The sequence below is a fragment of the Macrotis lagotis genome, chromosome X, assembly GCF_037893015.1.
Source record: "Macrotis lagotis isolate mMagLag1 chromosome X, bilby.v1.9.chrom.fasta, whole genome shotgun sequence".
Classification (NCBI taxonomy): domain Eukaryota; kingdom Metazoa; phylum Chordata; class Mammalia; order Peramelemorphia; family Peramelidae; genus Macrotis; species Macrotis lagotis.
This window is the reverse complement of record NC_133666.1, coordinates 456,305,773-456,319,770: the sequence shown is the minus strand read 5'-3', so window position 1 is coordinate 456,319,770 and position 13,998 is coordinate 456,305,773. Positions and strand designations below refer to the sequence as shown.

General features: G+C 36.8%; 1 pseudogene; it reads left to right on the top strand.

Annotated features, from left to right (window-relative positions):
- The first annotated feature begins 13,210 nt into the window (after positions 1 to 13,210).
- Positions 13,211 to 13,791, top strand: LOC141502055 (large ribosomal subunit protein uL6-like; annotated as a pseudogene).
- Positions 13,792 to 13,998: the final 207 nt, after the last annotated feature.

Here is a 13,998-nt window from a genome sequence, read left to right as displayed (position 1 = left end):
CCAATCAAAATTCCAAAAAATTACTTTAATGAGTTAGAAAAATTGTAAGTAAATTCATATGGAGAAATAAAAAGTCAAGAATTGCCAGGAGCTTAATGAAAAAAAGTACAAAAGAAGGTGATCTAAAATTATATTATAAAGCATCAGTCATCAAAACTGTTTGGTATTGGCTAAGAAATAGAGTGGTGGACCAGTAGAATAGGCTAGGTGCAAAAGAAGGAGATGGTTATAGTAATCTGCTGTTTGATAAACCCAAAGAGTCCAGCCATTGGGATAAAAACTCCCTCTTTGATAAAAAATGGCTGGGATAATTGGAAGTTAGTATGGAAGAAACTTAGATTAGACCAACACCTCACACCCTTTACCAAGATAAGATCCAAATGGTTACAGGACATAGACATAAAAAACAATACTATAAGCAAATTAGAAGATCAAGGACTAGTCTACCTGTCAGATCTATGGAAAGGGGAGCAGTTTATAACTAAGGAAAAGTTGGAGAATATCACCAAAAACTAATTAGATGATTTCGATTACATCAAATTAAAAAGCTTTTGCACAGATAAAAGCAATGTAACCAAGATCAAAAGAAATGTAGTAAATTGGGAAACAATCTTTACAACTAATGATTCTGACAAAGGACTCATTTCTAAAATATACAGAGAACTGAGTCATATTTTTAAAAACAAAAAACCATTCCCCAATTGACAAATGGTCAAAGGATATGCAAGGGCAATTTACAGATGACGAGATCAAAGCAATCCATAGCCATATGAAAAAATGCTCTAAATCATTAATTATTAGAGAAATACAAATTAAAGCTTCTCTGAAGTACCACCTCACACCTTTCAAATTGGCCAGTATGACCAGGGAGGATAATGATCATTGTTGGAAGGGTTGTGGGAAATCTGGGACACTACTACACTGTTGGTGGAGCTGTGAACGCATCCAACCCTTCTGGAGAGCTATTTGGAACTATGCCCAAAGGGCAACAAAACTGTGCATACCCTTTGACCCAGCAATACCACTACTGGGTCTATACCCTGAAGAGATGATGAAAAAGGGTAAAAACATTACTTGTACAAAAATATTTATAGCAGCCCTGTTTGTGGTGGCAAAGAATTGGAAATCCAGTAAATGTCCTTCAATTGGGGAATGGCTTAGCAAACTGTGGTATATGTATGTCATGGAACACTATTGTTCTATTAGAAACCAGGAGGGATGGGATTTCAGGGAAGCCTGGAGGAATTTGCATGAACTGATGCTGAGTGAGATGAGCAGAACCAGAAAAACACTGTGCATCCTAACAGCAACTTGGGAGTGATGTTCAACCTTGAAGGACTTGCTCATTCCATCAGTGCAATAATTGGGAGCAATATTGGGCTGCCTGCAAAGGAGAGTGCCATCTGTATGCAGATAAGGAGCTGTGGAATTTGAACAAAGTGCAAGTGCAAAGTCCCTTTAATTTAGAAAAAACCCAGATATCTTATTATCTGATCTTGTTACCTCTGAGACTTCTCTTCTCTTCTTTAAGGATATGATTTCTCTCTCATCACACTCAATTTGGATCAAGGTACAACATGGAAACAAAGTAAAGACTGACAGAGTGCTTTCTGTGGGGGGGGTGGCGGGAGGGAAGCAAGATTGGGGGGGAAATTGTAAAACTCAAATAATATCTTTACTAAAAATAGATTTTAAAAAAAGATAGTTGTGGTGTAATGGAAGGAAGAAGAGAACTTGAAGTCAGAAGATCTAGGTTAGGGGTGGTGATATCTGTAGTAATGAAATTACCTTGCCCTATTTCCCAGCAGTAGGAGTAATGAGGAGAAGACTATGTTGACATTGTTATGTCTATCAATTTTGTTCCAATTGTGATTCTTAAAAATGTTATCTATGGAATTTTATACCTCCAGACTCCCCAGTCAAGGTAGACAGTATGGATGTATAAGGATTGAAAATAAGGCTCAAAGGTCTGTTCTCTAAAGTAAAGAAGAGGTTGAAATTAATACTTGAAAATAAGGAAGGATGATGGACTTTTGGGTATAAATGGCAGTCCAACTCTATGAAAGAGTGAAACAAAAGCTAGGGATAAACCCATCAATTAATATAGATTTAGATTGAAACAGAAGTATAATCTTAGAAGAAAGGTCATGTAGGAAACATTATTTCTTTGAGGAGAAAGTATCAGAAATGTTTCAAGAGGATTTTATTTTTCTGTATTTGTTTATGAAGCTTCTATGACCTAATAGTCAAATTTTGTGATATTGTCATGCATAGTTGAGAAATAAGTATACTACTGTCATTCTCAATCAATATTCTCCAGAAATCTATCATATCGAACTTTTCTAAAATTCTATTTAGGTCCTTAACTTCTTTCCTATTTTTTTTTTTGGTTAGATTTATCTAACTCTAAAGTTCCCCAATATTATAATCTTTACTATTTTTCCCCCTGTAACTTTTCCTTTAAGTATTTAGATTCTATTTTAAGTGTTTTAGATTCTATTTAGATTCTATTTTTCCCTGTAACTTTTCCTTTAAGTATTTAGATTCTATGCCATTTGGTATAGAGATAGAGACAGAGACAGAGATAGAAACAGAGATAGAGAGAGAGAGAGAGAGAGATAGAAAGAGAGATAGAGAGAGATAGAGATAGATACAGATATAAAGATAAAGATACAGATATAGATAAAGATATAGATATTATTAAGGCAATGGGGTTGTTTTATATATATGTTTAATACTGATATTAATTCATCTACATTTTGTGACTTACCTGTTTATTTCTTTTAATTGAATCTATTTTTACTTTCACTTTGTCTGAGATACTAATTGCTATCTTTACATTTTTTTATTTCACATGAAGCATAATAGATCCCTTAATTTAACTGAGCCCTTAGTTTAACTATGTGTATCATTCTGTTTCAAGTATGTTTCCTATGAATAATATTTTGTTAGTCTATGGCTTCTAATTCATTCTGCTATCCTCTTCTACTTTATGATTAAATTCATTTCATTCACATTCATGATTATGATTGCCAGCTATGCATTTTTCTCCATTCTATTTTTGTATACTTTTTCTTCTCTTTTTTTTCCTCCAAATGCTCTTTTAGAATTTGTTTTGCTTCTTCCTGATACCTCTTTTAATCTATACTCCATCTTGTTCCCTCTCTTTCCCTTAACCTCCATTCCTTTTTTATTTCTCTGTTGAGTAAGATGCTTTTCTGTAGCCAGTTGTCTATGAATATGCACATTCTTCCTTCCTTTGACCAGTTCAGATGAGAGTGAGTTTCAAACATCACACTCTCTTCATACCACTGCCTCCTCCTTATGCACTACATTTACAGGGCATAATTTTTCCCATTCCTCTTTCCCCTTGCCCCTTTTCCCAATGTATTCTTCTTCCCTACCCTTTCCAATGTTCTTTAAATATCATCAGAACATAACATAATCACTCATAGGCCTTCTATCTAATTAGATTTCCCCAATGCCCCTACTGAAAATAGAGTTCTAAGGGTCTACATGTATCATCTCCCCACATGGAAAAATAAAAAGTCCATTGTGAGTGCTGACATATTTACCAACTTACCTCTGGTTTTTTTCATCAGGAATGCTTGAAATACCACTATGTCATTATAGATCCATTTGTCCCTTTTTGGTTTATATTCAGCGTTGCTGGGTAGGTTGTGTTTTTTTTTTTGTAAGCCTAGAGCCTTTGCCTTCTGGAATATTATATTCCAAGCTCTCTGTTTCCTGAAAGTGCTGGCTGCCAAATACTATATGATCCTGACTGGCTTCTCAGTACTTGAATTCTTTCTTTGTGTCTATTTGCAATATTTTCTCCTTAATTTGGAACTTCTAGATTTAAGTTATAATATCCCTAATTGTTTTCATTTGCATGTTTCTCTTGGGACATGATTGTTAATCTTTCCATTTCTACTTTGTCCTCTGGTTCTCAGACAAATGAGGTATTTCCTCTGATTTCTTGAAATATGCTGTTTGGTTATGACTTTCAAATAAGCCAGTGTATCTTAAATTCTCTCTCCTCAATGCATTCTCTTCTGACTTGGGTGCATTTCCCTATTTCAGTCTACTTTGGATATAGGACACAGAAATAGGTTCTGAATGACAGAACTACCATATGGCACCCATTCCCACCATGTACAGGAACACCCTTGACCTCTTCCTGTTGCAGTGAAAAGTCTCTGTCTTCTTTTAGTCACTGAGTATTGGAATGTTCTTTGCAGCACACTCCTGGTCAGACCTCAATGTTTTCAGATCTCTTTCTATCTCCTTATGCTGACCCGGACTGGAAAAATGAGTTGGTATCATTTTTCTTGGATTTCTCAAATTAGGATTCAGTCTGGTATGTATTCTAGATCTTCCTGGAAGTGGTATGATGTGAGAACTGAGCTATTCTTCATACTTGCCTACCATCTTTACCATACTTCAATAATAATTTTAAAAAAAAGTGAGAAGTGTGGAAATGGGAATTTGTGGCTTCCTATACAATTCTAGTTTTAAAATCTTTTTTGTTGTTTAAGTTCAAATATTTTAATTATTTTTAAATTTCATTAACAATTTTTAAAAATTTATTTAAGACATTGCTAATGTCACTCAGGGGAAAAAAATGCTAAGTAGGCAGTGTGCTACTTTCAAAGAAATAGAGGGAGAGTTTGGGTAGAAAAGGTAACTTTTTTTCAACTGGTCAACTGAGAAATAGGAATCCAGGAAATAGAATCCAACTGATAAGTTAGAATACAACTGATCAGACCAATAAACCAGGTCAGATAATATCTCAAAACAAGTACTACCTGAGAGATTCTTTCTCTTAGACTTCCCCCAGAGAAGTAGCCTTCCTAGGGTAATACTTCTAAGTATAATTATCTTCCAGAATAATTGCAAAACTGAAATGAGATATTTGTGAAGCACTTTTTAATCCATAAGGTACTACTATATATGAGGTAGCATGGTATAGTGTTTAAAGAACTGACCTTGGAGTCAGATCCTGCCTTGGACACATACTAACATGACTCTGGGGTATTTCCTTAATCTCTCAGTGCCTCAGGCAACTCCTTGAGAATATAAATTAAACATGACTAACATAAAAATGTTTTGCATGACTGCACATATGTCAAATTGCTTGACTTCACAATGAGGGAGGAGGGAAGGAAGGAAGGAAGGAAGGAAGGAAGGAAGGAGAAAATTTGGAACTAGAGTTTGAAAAAACAAATGTTTTCACTTGTACATTTTTGACTTGTAATTAGGAAAAAATAAAATAACAATTTAAAAAAAAGAATATGTTAAAAAAAAGTCAAGTCAAGCACTTATTAAGTGTACCAAAGTAGTCTTTGCCCTTATAAAGCTCACAGTCTACAGAAAGGAAGTAATATACAAACAATTATGTAAAAATGAGGTGCAGGATAAACTGAAGGCAAACAGTTGAGGGAAGATGCATTAAGGAAGCCTGGAAAAGACTTCTTGCAGAAGGAAGGAATTTAGCCAAGATTTTTAGGTTGCTAAGCAGTTTCAGTATGCATTACCACAAGGAGTTATCTATGCTGATCAAATTCATTGGACCAAAAAAAAAAGTGTCCTTCAAATTTCTTTTACTATTATTACTATATAAGCTGAGCATAGAGTTTAAGTTCAGCATCAAATTCTCCCCTTTGACTGTATGCAGTAAAGAATATTGCCTTAATATGTAACAAACCAAAAGGCACCATTAATAATCTGAGCATCTTCTTATAGATGCTAATGTTAAAAAAAAAGAAGGGGTAAAACCTAAAAAAAAAATCAAGATGTCAAACCATTGTTACTTTTTTATAAATACAGGCAAGTATGAAAGAAGTCAATTCTGGTAAAATGAATATTACCATTGAAAATTAAAGTCCTCCAACCCAATCCCCAATTGCAAGTTTTCGATTATGTTTATGGTAGATTAGGAAAGGCTGGCTCTAGTACATATGTTATATTGAGAGGAAAAAAAAACATCTGTTCAAAATCATTTGTGGTTGGTTCATCTTTGTAGGTATAGCATTTGGAAATTACAGACTACTATAAATTACCTTCTCAAAAAATTTCCGGGTGCCATCACAGGCAGCAGAATCATGTGTCTTGCATTTTCCATGGCTCCACAATAAAAATTGGCACCTTGGTCAAGAAGCCCTGAGGTTTGGGGTTACAGTTCTTTCTTTTCTTTGGGAACAATTCTGCTCCCTGGGTATTTCAGCTCACTCAGACATATTCTGAAAGAATGGGCATCTAGTGAGTGCAGAGCAGAGAAAGCCAGAAGCAGAGCTATTAATAAACATAAGGCAAAAGGTCCCTTCTTACTAGAGCAGCCCAATTTGTGCAGGACCAACCCTAATCCTTACAGTGACAGGCAGATTCCAGCAATCTTCTCAAAGGAGTAGATAAAATCCTGATGTAAGCAAAGTTTGTCTTCAAGCTCAACCTCTCCCTCTTCTGATTATTTCTCCTTCCTCCTCCTTTCAATTCACTTTCTTCTTCCCAAGGATCCAATACTTCCAGGTTTCCCCCTTCCCCTTCAGGGATAAAAGTCTGTAAAAAATTTATTCATACATATTTTAGTGTCAATGTGTTTATCTTCCCAGGGATTTCTAGTTTCAAAGAACAAATACTCAGCAGAGGTTAATGCTCAAATCAAAGAAATATCTTTTTTTTTTTTTAGTTTTTTGCAAGGCAATGGGGTTAAGTGGCTTGCCCAAGGCCACACGGCTAGGTAATTATTAAGTGTCTGAGACCGGATTTGAACCCAGGTACTCCTGACTCCAGGGCTGGTGCTTTATCCACTGTGCCACCTAGCCGCCCCAAAATATCTTTTTAATGATGAATTTCTGGTGATTAGAGAGAGAGAGAGAGAGAGAGAGAGATTATTTTTGGCTCACTGAGAAGGATAGCAGTGAAGACAACAAGGTCCTTTCTAGTGCTCTTCAATTCAAATTCTCAAGATTAAGAGCTAGTCTCACTTAGAAAAAAAGGCTATCTCTGTATGAGAGCATAGGCACCTAGTCACTTTTCCTTTTAAATAGAATGTAACCTTTTCCAAGGCACTGAGGTGGCACTCACTAGACTTCAAGTCAAGAAGACCTGAATTTAAATCTTTCCTTAGACATTAACCAGTTAGGGGATCCCAAAAATATCACTTAATTTCTATTTACCTCATTTTCCTCATCTGTAAAATGGGATTATTAATAGTACTTATGTCCCTATCTAGGTACTTATTAAAGATAAAATGAGATAATATTTAAAAAACACAAAACTTAAAGTTTTATATAAATACTAATTATCACCATCATAGTTATTATTCTTTAAGCTCATGGACTATTTTTCATTTTTGATTTCCCATCACCAGTACCTGCTACTGTACTTCGAAAGTGCCAAATAAATGCTTCTTTTTGTTTCTGAGTGCAGAGTCTGAATATAGGAGACTATTAGAGAATGGGAAAATCTTAGAAATGCCTGTAAATGTAAAAGGAACCAGTTTTTCATTGCATCTTACTGCTTTCTACAAATCTCTCTATCATCATACTCTGTTCTGAAGAACTTCATGCTCCCACAAGGACAAAGGTGATATCTACATGCAAGATGTCATTCAGTAAACAAGCATTTATTAAGTGCCTATTGTGTAACAAACCATGCTGAAAGAGTCATTCTCTCAAGGAATTCACATTATAACAAGGAAGACAAACTAGTGATAACTAGTATTTATATAAACAGTTAAATGCATACAAGATATATACTGGATTAAATGGAGATAAACAGAGGGAAGGTATTGGTAAGTATTAAGGCAGATCAGGAAAGGTTTCTTGCAGGTGAGATTTTAGCTGAAACTTGAAGGAAGCTAAGAAAACCAAGGAGACAGGGGGCAGCTAGGTGGCACGGTGGATAGAGCACCAGCCCTGGAATCAGGAGGGCCTGAGTTAAAATCTTGTCTCAGACACTTAATAATTACATAACTGTGTGACCTTGGGCAAGTCACTTAACCCCGTTGTTTTGGAAAAATTAAAAAGAAAGATAAGGAGACAAGGCAGGAGAAATTCCAGATATAGAGTATGGTCAGTGAAAATGCCCAGTAGCAAGGCCAGTATTACTGAATTATAGACTATATGGAGGGGAATAAGGTGTAAGAAAATTGGAAAGGTAGGAAGAGCCAAGTTATAAAGAACTTTAAAAGTGAAAGAGAGCATTATGTTTGATCCATTGTTGGAATACACTCCCCATTCCCCTCTCTTTTTTAGAAACTCTCTCTTGTCAGGTTTCCAGTCACACACACACACACACACACACACACACACACACACACACAAAATTTACTTTGAATTATTTGGAATTTACTTTTACGTGTATGTGTTAACTTTTTGATGGTGGGCATTGTCGCCTTTATATTAGCAGTGCCAATCACAAGCTTCTTCCATATAGTTTACACTTAATGAATATTTCTTGCTTGCCTGCTTGCTTGCTTATTTGTTTGAATAAAGCTTCCTTCTGTACCTTTATACCATCAGTGATTCAAGTATCACTTAATATCATGTCAACCACTTGCATAATTTAAATGTAATCAAAACTTCTACTGGTTAGTAGTCAAAATTTTAATTAAAGGCTAATTCAGGAAGATGTAATATAAGTAAGGAAAGGGTACAGGATCCAATACTTCTGAAGCTATACAATTCAGTGAAATTGCAGAGGGGCAAGGGTCACATTCCTTATAAAAGTTATATCATTCAGCTGAATGTCAGTTCCAACGATTCCTTGACATTTCTAGTGGATCTTTAGATATGAAAGTCAGGTTATATAACCCAGGGGTTTGAAGCAAAGAAGTGTCTATGGCAGAAAAAGAGTGGGGTTTCTAAGTTATATTATACTCATCTTCTCTATGAAGTTACCTCCACTCTCATATGTGTGCTTTCATGTAGCAGAATTGAAATTTAAAATCCACAGGGAAATTAGAAATGTGAAAAGATAGCTGCTGCCAAAGTCTTTTGCTTGAACTCAGGAACTAGCAAAGAAAAACATAGTCATAAATACAAATATCTTCAGAAATTGTTCTAACTTTTCAGAAAGATATATGGCAGGTATAATGACTTCTGGATTTCACCTAGAAAGCTCTGAACTTCTCAGATGTATGGTGTAGTTTTTTTATTTAATCCATGGAAGTTTATTCAGTCCTTATCTTTTGTCTTATTACATTGTTTTCAAATGATCAGTTCCAGAGAGGTTTATGTACTTGGGGGATTTTTGAGATATTACTCTGAGTCTTCAAAAATCTGCATAAGAATTGTGCTGAAAGGAGGAAAAGCACAGAAGAGATGTTCTAAAGCATGTTCCTTCCACCTCCATTTCAAAAGGTACCAATGTTTCTGAATAATCATGATAGTGATACCTTGTTGGCTGAAAAACTGTTGTCCTTCAAAGACGGACCAAAATGATAACACTATGTTAGAGAAGAAGACTAAATATTAAGAGGCAGTGGATAGAGCACTAGCCCTGGAGTCAGGAGGACCTAAGTTCAAATTTGGCCTCAGACATTTAATAATTACCTAGCTGTGTAACCTTGGGCAAGTCACTTAATAGCATTGCTTTAATAATTTTATTAAATAATTTTATAATTATAATTATTCCAAAGTTCTTAAGAGAGACCATGAAAGTATCTTTGTATCACTTTTTCTAACCATCATGTGAGTTGGAACTGACATTCAGCTGAATGATAGTAGCTTGCCCTGTGTGAGTTCTTCATAAAACAGAGTATATGTTTGGCATTTGAACAATGCAACCAGTCCATCAGAGTTACTATCTCTGTAATAGAGTTTGAAGGCTTTGCAGTTTAATTTGAGAAAGGATCTCAGTGTCTGGTTTCCTAACCTGCCAGGTGATCTTCAGAATCTTCCTAAGAAAGTTCAAATAGAAGCAATTCAGTTTCCTGGCATGGTGCTGGTACACTGTTAGGTTTCACAGACAATGCAGTCAGCAAAATAGCTCTGTGGAACTTCAGTGTAGTAGTCAAATACCTCTTCTCTCTCATACTTTCTTTTGGACCTTCCCAAACAAAGAACTAGCTCTGGGTACCTCCCCAGAAAGTAAACTGCCAAGGTAAGTGACCATATCCATAGAATTCAAAATTTCTCCATTTGCTGTAATTGATGAAGCACCTGTGTTTCTTGGTGTTATTAGGCCAAAATTAGTACAAGCAGTAGAGAACAGATCCATACTTTGTTGCATTTCACTGAGTGTACAATCATTTGCAAACAGAAAATCCCACACTAAAATTCATGGTCTTGGTTTGTAACCTTTTTTAAGCTGAAAAATTAACCTTCTGTGCAGTAGCTGACCTTCATGTCAAGTTCATCCTCATTAAAAGTGTTTGACAACATGACTGAAAACATGCTAAAAATATTGGAACAAGCGGTACAGCCTTTGGTATCTGAATGACTGGGAAAGCATAAGAACATATTTCATTATCCACTATCCAGAATCCAGGCATGCATGATGTCATGAAATTGATGTACAACACTGATGAACTTCTCCAGGCAACCAAATTTTGACATAATTTTCCATAAACCCTCATGACTGATAGTGTCAAAGGCCTTGGTCAGACCTACAAACATCATATACAAATCTATGTTCTACTCCTGGCATTTCTCCTGGAGTTTCTGGGCAGCAAACACCATATTGACCATTCCTTGACCCTTTCTGAAGCCACTTGGCTCTCAACTAGATGAACAACTTTCAGGTGAAGGACCAGCCTATTAAGGATGACTCAGGAAAGAACCTTACCAGCACTGACTAAGAGAGAAACCACTTTGTGATTGTCACAGGAAGATCTATTCCCTTTATCTTTATAGAGATAGACAGTGGAGACATCCTTGAAGATAACTTCTTACCATATAACTCAAGAAATTTCAACTTTTGAATGAGTAGTAGCCCCCCCACCCATCTTGTAAATGTCAGCTGGAATAGAATCACTACCTGGTTCTTTGCCACAAGAAAGAAGTCTAATAGCATTCAAAACTTCTTCTTCAGTGGGAACTTCAGCTAGGGAGGGATTGATCTCAATTTGAAGTAAACAATGACTTCAGCATTGATTGAAGATGGTCCCAGATGAACAACTGCAGGGCTGTATAAATCTCTGAAATCTGCCCATTCCTTTTCTGCTCCACTAGTGTCAACTATGTGTTGGCTCAATTTCCCAAGTTAGCAACAAACTGTTTCTTTTCAGGGAAGCACTCTAATCTCTTGGCATTAATTCTTCTGGTAGTCATTTTTCCTTGGATTGCCATTTTTATTGATACGTAGCTTCGAGAGGAAAAGTCTATGAACAGTATAGCACTCTCACTATCTGTCTCATTTCCTTACAGTCACATAGCCTATTAGATGCCAATGTGCATTCATGAAATTTTATTGCAAGTTAGGTAAATATAAGATATGTTGATGATTAGAAGGTCATGAGATTCACTAGTCTTCAGTAGTAAGTGACTATTGCTGCTGCTGTTTCCAATTCCATTCCTCCCAAGGACTCCCTGCTATGTCTATTAGTCTGACTTTACTCTAGCACTAAAATCCCCAAGAAGTATAAGCTTGTGCTCCTCTGGTTCATTTATAATGACATCTCCATATCTTCATAAAATTTCTTCTTTGACCTCATCAGGGTTCATTATGATAGGAACATAGGCACTGATGATGGTGGTGTGGTCTTTTCCTGCAAGTGGTAATTACATTTTCATGAGTTTATTGTGCATTCTTTTAGTTAGGCATACAAGATTGTTAATTAGATTAATTTTGATAGCAAAACCTACCCAGCTTCACAGCACTGGATTTCACTGTGATCACTCCAGAAAAATCTTCAGAAAGTTGACCTTCATTTGCCAGACTTGTTTCACTCATGACTGCTATTTGGATGAGATACCTGCTGAGTTTTTTTTTTCAACAAGACCTGTTTGGAGGCAGAGCCAAGATCTTGACAGGAGAAGATCCTCTCTTAGGTGATCTCCCTTTATAATATTTCAAAACTTACAAAATAAGGACCCTAAATTTTCGAAAGACAGAACCCACAGAGGGATCCAGTGAGGCAATTCTGCAGCCCAAGGTAACCTGGAAAATAGCGGAAAGGCTCAGCTCCATGGGGTTAGAGGGGCAGCTGTCAGAGTCAAGGAACTTCAGCATCCCCAGGGTGCCTGGGAACCGTGGCTCACAGCAGCAAGGGCAGTTTCCTGACCTGCACCCCAGGGAACACCAAGCACAACTTGGAAGATCAGCAGGGAGACCTCTACCAGAGCAAGTGCAAAGCCCAGGCCAGTGTGGCTCTCCTCAGTGCCACCTCAGCCCTCAGCACAGCCCAGGAAGCAGGCCTGTGGAGCCACCCAGCAGGAGTCTCCCAGCAACTGCTCCCTGAGCACTCAGCCCACAGAAGGTAAAGGAGTGGAGGGAGACTGCCGAGGTCTGTCATCTGACAGGACTCTGGAGATTTAATCATAGTCAGCCCCTGGTTACAGTCTGGACCCTCATAGAGCAGGGAACTCCCTCACACCCCAGGGCAGAGGAGTGAGTTTGTGGTCATTCAACAGACCAGGAGAGCAGTCAGAGCGTTACATACTAAAGTCCTTGGGGTGGAGTTGTCCTAATAATACTCAAAAGCTCAGGAAGCATGCCAAAATCAGGGCACAGGCTGAGGAAATGAATAAACAGGGAAAAAAAGAAACCTGACCACAGACAATTACTTTGGTCCCATGGAAGACCAAAGCATACAATCAGATGAGAAGAAAGTCCAAGCTTCTGTATCTAAAGACTCCAAGAAATATAGAAGTTGGGCCCAAGCTATGGCAGAGCTCAAAAAAGATTTTGAAAATCAAGTAAGGGAGATAGAAGAAAAATTGAGAAAAGAAATGAGAGAGATGCAGGAAAAACAAGAAAAAGAAATCAGCAGCTTAGTCAAGGAGATCCAAAAAAAATGCTGAAGAAAATAGCATGTTAAAAACCAGCAATAGGTCAAATGGATAAAACAGTTCAAAAAGTCATTGAGGAGAAGAATGCTTTCAAAAGCAGAATTGGTCAGATGGAAAAAGAAATAAGAAAGCTCTCTGAGGAAAACAAATCCCTCAGATGTAGAATGGAACTGAGGGAAGCTGCTGACTTTATGAGAAATCAAGACACAATACGTCAAAACCAAAAGAATGGCTTTGGCCCATTCACAATCAGGATGAAGACCATTCTAAGCAACCAGACTGTGTACATTCCAGAAAATACTGACATTTCTCTGAAGGATTGGACAGTTATTGTGAAGGGGTCCAGAATAATCCTCCGCAGGGATTTCAACCATATCAATATGGAACTCAGTCTTCTTGGAAAGAAGAAAAAAAAAGGCTCCAGGTGGACAAGTGATGGGGAAATTGAAAAGAACTTGCAACTGTATGCACAATCTGTAATCATGTGCAGAACATGATCATAGGTGTTACTTTGGGTTTTCATTACAAGATGAGGTCTGTGTATGCTTACTTCCCCATCAATGTTGTCATTGAAGAGAATGGCTCACTTGTTGAAATCAGAAATTTCTTGGGTGAAAAATATATCCAAAGAGTGTGTATGAGACCAGGTGTTGCTTGTGCGGTTTCTCAAGCCCAAAAAAATGAGCTAATTCTTGAAGGAAATGGCATTGAACTTGTATCAAACTCAGCTGCCCTGGTCCAACAGGCCACTACAGTCAAAAACAAGGATATCAGAAAGTTTTTGGATGGTATCTATGTTTCTAAGAAAGGCACAGTGCAACAAGCTGATGAATAAGTTGGAAACAATGCCAAAGGCTGTGTCCTGAGGAATCAACACTTATTCAGATGTCAAAATAAAAATACTTTTTGTCAAAAAAAAAAACCAAAAGAATGAAAAATTAGAAGAAAATGTGAAACATCTGATCTGGAAAATAGATTCAGGAAAGATAATTTAAAAATTATTGGGATACCTGAAAGTCATTTTTAAAGAATTCTTACAGGA